We start from the raw sequence: 10,000 nt of genomic DNA, 5'->3' as shown, positions 1-10,000 counted from the left end.
TGGTGGCCGGCCGGGACGCGGGGTGGGGGGGGCGCTGTCGTCCAGACCCGTCGGCCAGACCCGTCCCCGTCCCCGTCCCCGTCCCCGTCCCCGTCCCCGTCCCCGTCCCGTTCCCCCGCCCCCCCCGCCACCCCCTTCCGCGGCACCAACCCCCCCCGCAAGCAACGGGAAGGGGCGCAGCTTTCTATCAGCTCGGCTGAAACGCCCGAAGGCGGGGCGGCGTCTGTGTTTCAAAAGCGGAAAAAAAATAAAAAAGCAACAAAAACCAAAAAATTCCCGCCGCCCCGCCCCCCCCCCCCCCCCACCTCCCCCCGTGCAGGCACCCCTGCAAACGGGCCTCCGGCACGGCAGCCCGGCCGCCGCACCCCCACCCGCAAGCCCCCCCCCACCGCCGCCCCGGCCGAGAGCGCACAAGCAGCCCCTGCCGCCGCCCCCCCCCACCCCCCCCCCGGTGCGGGCACCCCTGCATACGGGCCTCCGGCACGGCCGCTCCGCTGCCCCCCCCCCACCCCGCCACCCCCCCACCGCCGCCCCGGCCGAGAGCGCACAAGCAGCCCCTGCCGCCGCCCCCCCCCCCCCCCCCCCCCCGACTCAAACCTCAATCTTCTCGGAAAAGAGGCCCCGTCCCCAGCCTACCTCAGCGCAAGGCTCCCCGCCTGCTCCTCGACCCCGTCTCTCAGTCTCTGTCTCCCCCTTCTGCCGCGGGGAAGCGCCCGCCCCTTGCCGGCGGGTGGGCGGGGCGGGCCGGCTCGGGTTCCGGTTGCTAAGCAGCAGGGTGGCACTCGTTGACCCCGGGCGCCGCTCCGTCTGCCGATGGGCGGGCCGGTGCTGGCTCTCAAGAAATTTTTGTAACTGTTTCCCTGCTCTGCTTTGGTTTTGTTTTTTTTTCTCGCCCACCGTCAGAACCGATGCAGAGTAAGAAAGCCTTCAGCGAGACAGTCCGGCCAAGCTTAGCGCCTTCCACTAGATACGGCGAAGTCTCGGAAACGGGGGGTGGCGAGGGGAATTTCAGGCGCGCGCCGCCTCCCCCCTCCTGCACCACCCCCCCCCGCAAGCGACGGGAAGGGGCGCCGCTTTCCATCAGCTCGGCTGAAACGCCCGAGGACGGGGCGGCGTCTCTGTTTCAAAAGCGGAAAAAGAAATAAAAAAGCAACAAAAACCAAAAAATTCCCGCCGCCCCCCCCAACCCACCCCCGTGCAGGCACCCCTGCATACGGGCCTCCGGCAGGACCGGCCTGCCGCCCCCAGCCACCCCCCCGCAAGCCCCCCCACCGCCGCCCCGGCTGAGAGAGCACAGGCACCCCGCCGCCGCCCCTTCCCACCCCGTGCAGGCACCCCTGCATACGGGCCTCCGGCAGGGCCGGCCTGCCGCCCCCAGCCACCCCCCGCAAGCCCCCCCCACCGCCGCCCCGGCTCAGAGAGCACAGGCAGCCCGCCGCCGGCCCACCCACCCCGTGCAGGCACCCCTGCATACGGGCCTCCGGCAGGGCCGGCCTGCCGACCCCAGCCACCCCCCGCAAGCCCCCCCACCGCCGCCCCGACTGAGAGAGCACAGGCAGCCCGCCGCCGGCCCTTCCCACCCCGTGCAGGCACCCCTGCATACGGGCCTCCGGCAGGGCCGGCCTGCCGCCCCCAGCCACCCCCCGCAAGCCCCCCCACCGCCGCCCCGGCTCAGAGAGCACAGGCAGCCCGCCGCCGGCCCACCCACCCCGTGCAGGCACCCCTGCATACGGGCCTCCGGCAGGACCGGCCTGCCGCCCCCAGCCACCCCCCGCAAGCCCCCCCACCGCCGCCCCGGCTGAGAGAGCACAGGCACCCCGCCGCCGGCCCTTCCCACCCCGTGCAGGCACCCCTGCATACGGGCCTCCGGCAGGGCCGGCCTGCCGCCCCCAGCCACCCCCCGCAAGCCCCCCCCACCGCCGCCCCGGCTCAGAGAGCACAGGCAGCCCGCCGCCGGCCCACCCACCCCGTGCAGGCACCCCTGCATACGGGCCTCCGGCAGGGCCGGCCTGCCGACCCCAGCCACCCCCCGCAAGCCCCCCCACCGCCGCCCCGACTGAGAGAGCACAGGCAGCCCGCCGCCGGCCCTTCCCACCCCGTGCAGGCACCCCTGCATACGGGCCTCCGGCAGGGCCGGCCTGCCGACCCCAGCCACCCCCCGCAACCCCCCCCACCGCCGCCCCGGCTGAGAGAGCACAGGCAGCCCGCCGCCGGCCCTTCCCACCCCGTGCAGGCACCCCTGCATACGGGCCTCCGGCACGGCCGGCCTGCCGCCCCCAGCCACCCCCCGCAAGCCCCCCCCACCGCCGCCCCGACTCAGAGAGCACAGGCAGCCCGCCGCAGGCCCACCCACCCCGTGCAGGCACCCCTGCATACGGGCCTCCGGCAGGGCCGGCCTGCCGACCCCAGCCACCCCCCGCAAGCCCCCCCACCGCCGCCCCGACTGAGACAGCACAGGCAGCCCGCCGCCGGCCCTTCCCACCCCGTGCAGGCACCCCTGCATACGGGCCTCCGGCAGGACCGGCCTGCCGACCCCAGCCACCCCCCGCAAGCCCCCCCACCGCCGCCCCGGCTGAGAGAGCACAGGCAGCCCGCCGCCGGCCCTTCCCACCCCGTGCAGGCACCCCTGCATACGGGCCTCCGGCAGAGCCGGCCTGCCGCCCCCAGCCACCCCCCGCAAGCCCCCCCACCGCCGCCCCGGCTCAGAGAGCACAGGAACCCCGCCGCCGCCCCTTCCCACCCCGTGCAGGCACCCCTGCATACGGGCCTCCGGCAGGGCCGGCCTGCCGCCCCCAGCCACCCCCCGCAAGCCCCCCCACCGCCGCCCCGGCTCAGAGAGCACAGGAACCCCGCCGCCGCCCCTTCCCACCCCGTGCAGGCACCCCTGCATACGGGCCTCCGGCAGGGCCGGCCTGCCGCCCCCAGCCACCCCCCGCAAGCCCCCCCACCGCCGCCCCGGCTCAGAGAGCACAGGCAGCCCGCCGCCGGCCCACCCACCCTGTGCAGGCACCCCTGCATACGGGCCTCCGGCAGGACCGGCCTGCCGCCCCCAGCCACCCCCCGCAAGCCCCCCCACCGCCGCCCCGGCTGAGAGAGCACAGGCAACCCGCCGCCGCCCCTTCCCACCCCGTGCAGGCACCCCTGCATACGGGCCTCCGGCAGGGCCGGCCTGCCGCCCCCAGCCACCCCCCGCAAGCCCCCCCACCGCCGCCCCGGCTGAGAGAGCACAGGCAGCCCGCCGCCGGCCCACCCACCCTGTGCAGGCACCCCTGCATACGGGCCTCCGGCAGGACCGGCCTGCCGCCCCAAGCCACCCCCCGCAAGCCCCCCCACCGCCGCCCCGGCTGAGAGAGCACAGGCACCCCGCCGCCGCCCCTTCCCACCCCGTGCAGGCACCCCTGCATACGGGCCTCCGGCAGGGCCGGCCTGCCGCCCCCAGCCACCCCCCGCAAGCCCCCCCCACCGCCGCCCCGGCTCAGAGAGCACAGGCAGCCCGCCGCAGGCCCACCCACCCCGTGCAGGCACCCCTGCATACGGGCCTCCGGCAGGGCCGGCCTGCCGACCCCAGCCACCCCCCGCAAGCCCCCCCACCGCCGCCCCGGCTGAGAGAGCACAGGCAGCCCGCCGCCGGCCCTTCCCACCCCGTGCAGGCACCCCTGCATACGGGCCTCCGGCAGGGCCGGCCTGCCGACCCCAGCCACCCCCCGCAACCCCCCCCACCGCCGCCCCGGCTGAGAGAGCACAGGCAGCCCGCCGCCGGCCCTTCCCACCCCGTGCAGGCACCCCTGCATACGGGCCTCCGGCAGGGCCGGCCTGCCGCCCCCAGCCACCCGCCACAGGCCCCCCCACCGCCGCCCCGGCTGAGAGAGCACAGGCAGCCCGCCGCCGGCCCTTCCCACCCCGTGCAGGCACCCCTGCATACGGGCCTCCGGCAGGGCCGGCCTGCCGCCCCCAGCCACCCCCCGCAAGCCCCCCCACCGCCGCCCCGGCTCAGAGAGCACAGGCACCCCGCCGCCGCCCCTTCCCACCCCGTGCAGGCACCCCTGCATACGGGCCTCCGGCAGGGCCGGCCTGCCGCCCCCAGCCACCCCCCGCAAGCCCCCCCCACCGCCGCCCCGGCTCAGAGAGCACAGGCAGCCCGCCGCAGGCCCACCCACCCCGTGCAGGCACCCCTGCATACGGGCCTCCGGCAGGGCCGGCCTGCCGACCCCAGCCACCCCCCGCAAGCCCCCCCACCGCCGCCCCGACTGAAACAGCACAGGCAGCCCGCCGCCGGCCCTTCCCACCCCGTGCAGGCACCCCTGCATACGGGCCTCCGGCAGGGCCGGCCTGCCGCCCCCAGCCACCCGCCACAGGCCCCCCCACCGCCGCCCCGGCTGAGAGAGCACAGGCAGCCCGCCGCCGCCCCTTCCCACCCCGTGCAGGCACCCCTGCATACGGGCCTCCGGCAGGGCCGGCCTGCCGACCCCAGCCACCCCCCGCAAGCCCCCCCACCGCCGCCCCGGCTGAGAGAGCACAGGCAGCCCGCCGCCGGCCCACCCACCCTGTGCAGGCACCCCTGCATACGGGCCTCCGGCAGGACCGGCCTGCCGCCCCCAGCCACCCCCCGCAAGCCCCCCCACCGCCGCCCCGGCTGAGAGAGCACAGGCACCCCGCCGCCGCCCCTTCCCACCCCGTGCAGGCACCCCTGCATACGGGCCTCCGGCAGGGCCGGCCTGCCGCCCCCAGCCACCCCCCGCAAGCCCCCCCCACCGCCGCCCCGGCTCAGAGAGCACAGGCAGCCCGCCGCAGGCCCACCCACCCCGTGCAGGCACCCCTGCATACGGGCCTCCGGCAGGGCCGGCCTGCCGACCCCAGCCACCCCCCGCAAGCCCCCCCACCGCCGCCCCGACTGAGACAGCACAGGCAGCCCGCCGCCGGCCCTTCCCACCCCGTGCAGGCACCCCTGCATACGGGCCTCCGGCAGGGCCGGCCTGCCGCCCCCAGCCACCCCCCGCAAGCCCCCCCCACCGCCGCCCCGGCTCAGAGAGCACAGGCAGCCCGCCGCAGGCCCACCCACCCCGTGCAGGCACCCCTGCATACGGGCCTCCGGCAGGGCCGGCCTGCCGACCCCAGCCACCCCCCGCAACCCCCCCCACCGCCGCCCCGACTGAGACAGCACAGGCAGCCCGCCGCCGGCCCTTCCCACCCCGTGCAGGCACCCCTGCATACGGGCCTCCGGCAGGGCCGGCCTGCCGACCCCAGCCACCCCCCGCAAGCCCCCCCCACCGCCGCCCCGGCTCAGAGAGCACAGGCAGCCCGCCGCAGGCCCACCCACCCCGTGCAGGCACCCCTGCATACGGGCCTCCGGCAGGGCCGGCCTGCCGACCCCAGCCACCCCCCGCAACCCCCCCCACCGCCGCCCCGACTGAGACAGCACAGGCAGCCCGCCGCCGGCCCTTCCCACCCCGTGCAGGCACCCCTGCATACGGGCCTCCGGCAGGGCCGGCCTGCCGCCCCCAGCCACCCCCCGCAAGCCCCCCCACCGCCGCCCCGGCTGAGAGAGCACAGGCAACCCGCCGCCGCCCCTTCCCACCCCGTGCAGGCACCCCTGCATACGGGCCTCCGGCAGGGCCGGCCTGCCGCCCCCAGCCACCCCCCGCAAGCCCCCCCCACCGCCGCCCCGGCTCAGAGAGCACAGGCAGCCCGCCGCAGGCCCACCCACCCCGTGCAGGCACCCCTGCATACGGGCCTCCGGCAGGGCCGGCCTGCCGACCCCAGCCACCCCCCGCAACCCCCCCCACCGCCGCCCCGGCTGAGAGAGCACAGGCAGCCCGCCGCCGGCCCTTCCCACCCCGTGCAGGCACCCCTGCATACGGGCCTCCGGCAGGGCCGGCCTGCCGACCCCAGCCACCCCCCGCAACCCCCCCCACCGCCGCCCCGGCTGAGAGAGCACAGGCAGCCCGCCGCCGGCCCTTCCCACCCCGTGCAGGCACCCCTGCATACGGGCCTCCGGCAGGGCCGGCCTGCCGCCCCCAGCCACCCGCCACAGGCCCCCCCACCGCCGCCCCGGCTGAGAGAGCACAGGCAGCCCGCCGCCGGCCCTTCCCACCCCGTGCAGGCACCCCTGCATACGGGCCTCCGGCAGGGCCGGCCTGCCGACCCCAGCCACCCCCCGCAAGCCCCCCCACCGCCGCCCCGGCTCAGAGAGCACAGGCACCCCGCCGCCGCCCCTTCCCACCCCGTGCAGGCACCCCTGCATACGGGCCTCCGGCAGGGCCGGCCTGCCGCCCCCAGCCACCCCCCGCAAGCCCCCCCCACCGCCGCCCCGGCTCAGAGAGCACAGGCAGCCCGCCGCAGGCCCACCCACCCCGTGCAGGCACCCCTGCATACGGGCCTCCGGCAGGGCGGGCCTGCCGACCCCAGCCACCCCCCGCAAGCCCCCCCACCGCCGCCCCGACTGAAACAGCACAGGCAGCCCGCCGCCGGCCCTTCCCACCCCGTGCAGGCACCCCTGCATACGGGCCTCCGGCAGGGCCGGCCTGCCGCCCCCAGCCACCCGCCACAGGCCCCCCCACCGCCGCCCCGGCTGAGAGAGCACAGGCAGCCCGCCGCCGCCCCTTCCCACCCCGTGCAGGCACCCCTGCATACGGGCCTCCGGCAGGGCCGGCCTGCCGACCCCAGCCACCCCCCGCAAGCCCCCCCACCGCCGCCCCGGCTGAGAGAGCACAGGCAGCCCGCCGCCGGCCCACCCACCCTGTGCAGGCACCCCTGCATACGGGCCTCCGGCAGGACCGGCCTGCCGCCCCAAGCCACCCCCCGCAAGCCCCCCCACCGCCGCCCCGGCTGAGAGAGCACAGGCAGCCCGCCGCCGCCCCTTCCCACCCCGTGCAGGCACCCCTGCATACGGGCCTCCAGCACGGGCGACCCGCTCTGTCCGCAGGGAGGACAGGTCTACCCCTTCTGCCGGCAGGGAGGCCAGGTCTACCCGTTCTGCCGGCAGGGAGGCCAGGTCTACCCGTTTTACCTGCAGGGAGACCAGGTCTACCCGTTCTGCCGGCAGGGAGGCCAGGTCTACCCGTTTTACCGGCAGGGATGCCAGGTCTACCCGTTCTGGCGGCAGGGAGGCCAGGTCTACCTGTTTTACCGGCAGGGATGCCAGGTCTACCCGTTCTAGCGGCAGGGAGACCAGGTCTACCCGTATTGCCGGCAGGGATGCCAGGTCTACCCGTTTTTCCGGCAGGGATGCCAGGTCTACCCATTTACCGGCAGGGATGCCAGGTCTACCCGTTTTGCCGGCAGGGATGCCAGGTCTACCCGTTCTGGCGGCAGGGAGAACAGGTCTACCCGTTTTACCTGCAGGGAGAACAGGTCTACCCGTTTTGCCGGCAGGGATGCCAGGTCTACCCGTTTTACCTGCAGGGATGCCAGGTCTACCCGTTTTACCGGCAGGGAGGCCAGGTCTACCCATGTTGCCGGCAGGGAGGCCAGGTCTACCCGTTCTAGCGGCAGGGAGACCAGGTCTACCCATTTACCGGCAGGGAGACCAGGTCTACCCGTTTTGCCGGCAGGGATGCCAGGTCTACCCGTTTTGCCGGCAGGGAGAACAGGTCTACCCGTTTTACCTGCAGGGAGGCCATGTCTACCCGTTTTACCGGCAGGGAGACCAGGTCTACCCGTTTTGCCGGCAGGGATGCCAGGTCTACCCGTTCTGGCGGCAGGGAGACCAGGTCTACCCGTTCTGCCGGCAGGGATACCAGGTCTACCCGTTTTACCTGCACGGAGACCAGGTCTACCCATTTTACCGGCAGGGAGGCCAGGTCTACCCGTTCTGGCGGCAGGGAGAACAGGTCTACCCTTTTTGCCGGCAGGGAGACCAGGTCTACCCGTTTTACCGGCAGGGATGCCAGGTCTACCCGTTTTGCCGGCAGGGATAACAGGTCTACCCGTTTTACCTGCAGGGAGACCAGGTCTACCCGTTTTACCGGCAGGGAGACCAGGTCTACCCGTTTTGCCGGCAGGGATGCCAGGTCTACCCGTTCTGGCGGCAGGGAGGCCAGGTCTACCCGTTCTGCCGGCAGGGAGGCCAGGTCTACCCGTTTTGCCGGCAGGGAGAACAGGTCTACCCGTTTTACCGGCACGGAGACCAGGTCTACCCGTTTTGCCGGCAGGGATGCCAGGTCTACCCGTTCTGGCGGCAGGGAGGCCAGGTCTACCCGTTCTGCCGGCAGGGAGGCCAGGTCTACCCGTTTTACCTGCAGGGAGGCCAGGTCTACCCGTTTTGGCGGCAGGGAGACCAGGTCTACCCGTTTTGCCGGCAGGGATGCCAGGTCTACCCGCTTCCGGCAGGGATGCCAGGTCTACCCGGTTCCAGGCAGGGAGGCCTCGTCTACCCGTTCTGCCGGCAGGGAGGCCAGGTCTACCCGTTTTACCGGCAGGGATGCCAGGTCTACCCGCTTCCGGCAGGGATGCCAGGTCTACCCGGTTCCAGGCAGGGAGGCCTCGTCTACCCGTTCTGCCGGCAGGGAGGCCAGGTCTACCCGTTTTACCGGCAGGGATGCCAGGTCTACCCGCTTCCGGCAGGGATGCCAGGTCTACCCGGTTCCAGGCAGGGAGGCCTCGTCTACCCGTTCTGCCGGCAGGGAGGCCAGGTCTACCCGTTTTACCGTCCGCCGGGTCCGGTGTGCCCGATGTGGCCGCCGGAGCTGCCGGCGGAAAGGGATGCCTCGTCTACCTCGCTCCGGCGGGACTTTGGCTCCACCGCGGTTCTGGCAGGTAGACGTCTTGCCCGGTTCTTCTTCGGAGCTGCCGAAGGGGTCGCTGCTTTGCGCTGCCTCCAGTTACGTCATGGTAAGAGTCGGCGGCGCTCGCGCGCCTCCCCGCTGGGGGAAGACGGTTCTCTTCGAGCCCGCCGGGGCCGGGGACCTCGCTGTCCGTATACTAGGGCAGAGGGCTGGCGCTCGCGGACCAGCGCCATCGAACCGCTGCAGCTACTCGCGGTTCAGCCGGCAGACTCGGGTGTTGCACGGCGGCTGTGGCCGTGGCCGTTCTGCCTCCTACCTATCGCGCACGGCGCTTCCGACTGCCAGAAGCCGCGCGAAGCCGCTGCTTGCCCGCAGGCTCCGGTGGCCGTTGCCGACTGGAGCGAGGGCTCCAAGAGGGGTTTCTCCAGGGCCGGGCCGAGACGGGCGGCGGTCGCCGGCACTCGAACGCTTGTCACCCGCGGCTCAGCCGGCAGACTCGGGCGTTGCCCGGCGGCCCTGGCCGTGGCCGTTCTGCCTCCTACCTATCGCGCACGGCGCTTCCGACTGCCAGAAGCCGCGCGAAGCCGCTGCTTGCCCGCAGGCTCCGGTGGCCGTTGCCGACTGGAGCGAGGGCTCCAAGAGGGGTTTCTCCAGGGCCGGGCCGAGACCGGCGGCGGTCGCCGGCACTCGAACGCTTGTCAGCCGCGGCTCAGCGGGCAGACTCGGGCGTTGCCCGGCGGCCCTGGCCGTGGCCGTTCTGCCTCCTACCTATCGCGCACGGCGCTTCCGACTGCCAGAAGCCGCGCGAAGCCGCTGCTTGCCCGCAGGCTCCGGTGGCCGTTGCCGACTGGAGCGAGGGCTCCAAGAGGGGTTTCTCCAGGGCCGGGCCGAGACCGGCGGCGGTCGCCGGCACTCGAACGCTTGTCACCCGCGGCTCAGCCGGCAGACTCGGGCGTTGCCCGGCGGCCCTGGCCGTGGCCGTTCTGCCTCCTACCTATCGCGCACGGCGCTTCCGACTGCCAGAAGCCGCGCGAAGCCGCTGCTTGCCCGCAGGCTCCGGTGGCCGTTGCCGACTGGAGCGAGGGCTCCAAGAGGGGTTTCTCCAGGGCCGGCCCGAGACGGGCGGCGGTCGCCGGCACTCGAACGCTTGTCACCCGCGGCTCAGCCGGCAGACTCGGGCGTTGCCCGGCGGCCCTGGCCGTGGCCGTTCTGCCTCCTACCTATCGCGCACGGCGCTTCCGACTGCCAGAAGCCGCGCGAAGCCGCTGCTTGCCCGC

The sequence above is a fragment of the Opisthocomus hoazin genome, unplaced genomic scaffold, assembly GCF_030867145.1.
Source record: "Opisthocomus hoazin isolate bOpiHoa1 unplaced genomic scaffold, bOpiHoa1.hap1 HAP1_SCAFFOLD_81, whole genome shotgun sequence".
Lineage (NCBI taxonomy): Eukaryota > Metazoa > Chordata > Aves > Opisthocomiformes > Opisthocomidae > Opisthocomus > Opisthocomus hoazin.
Note: the sequence above shows the minus strand (reverse complement) of the source record.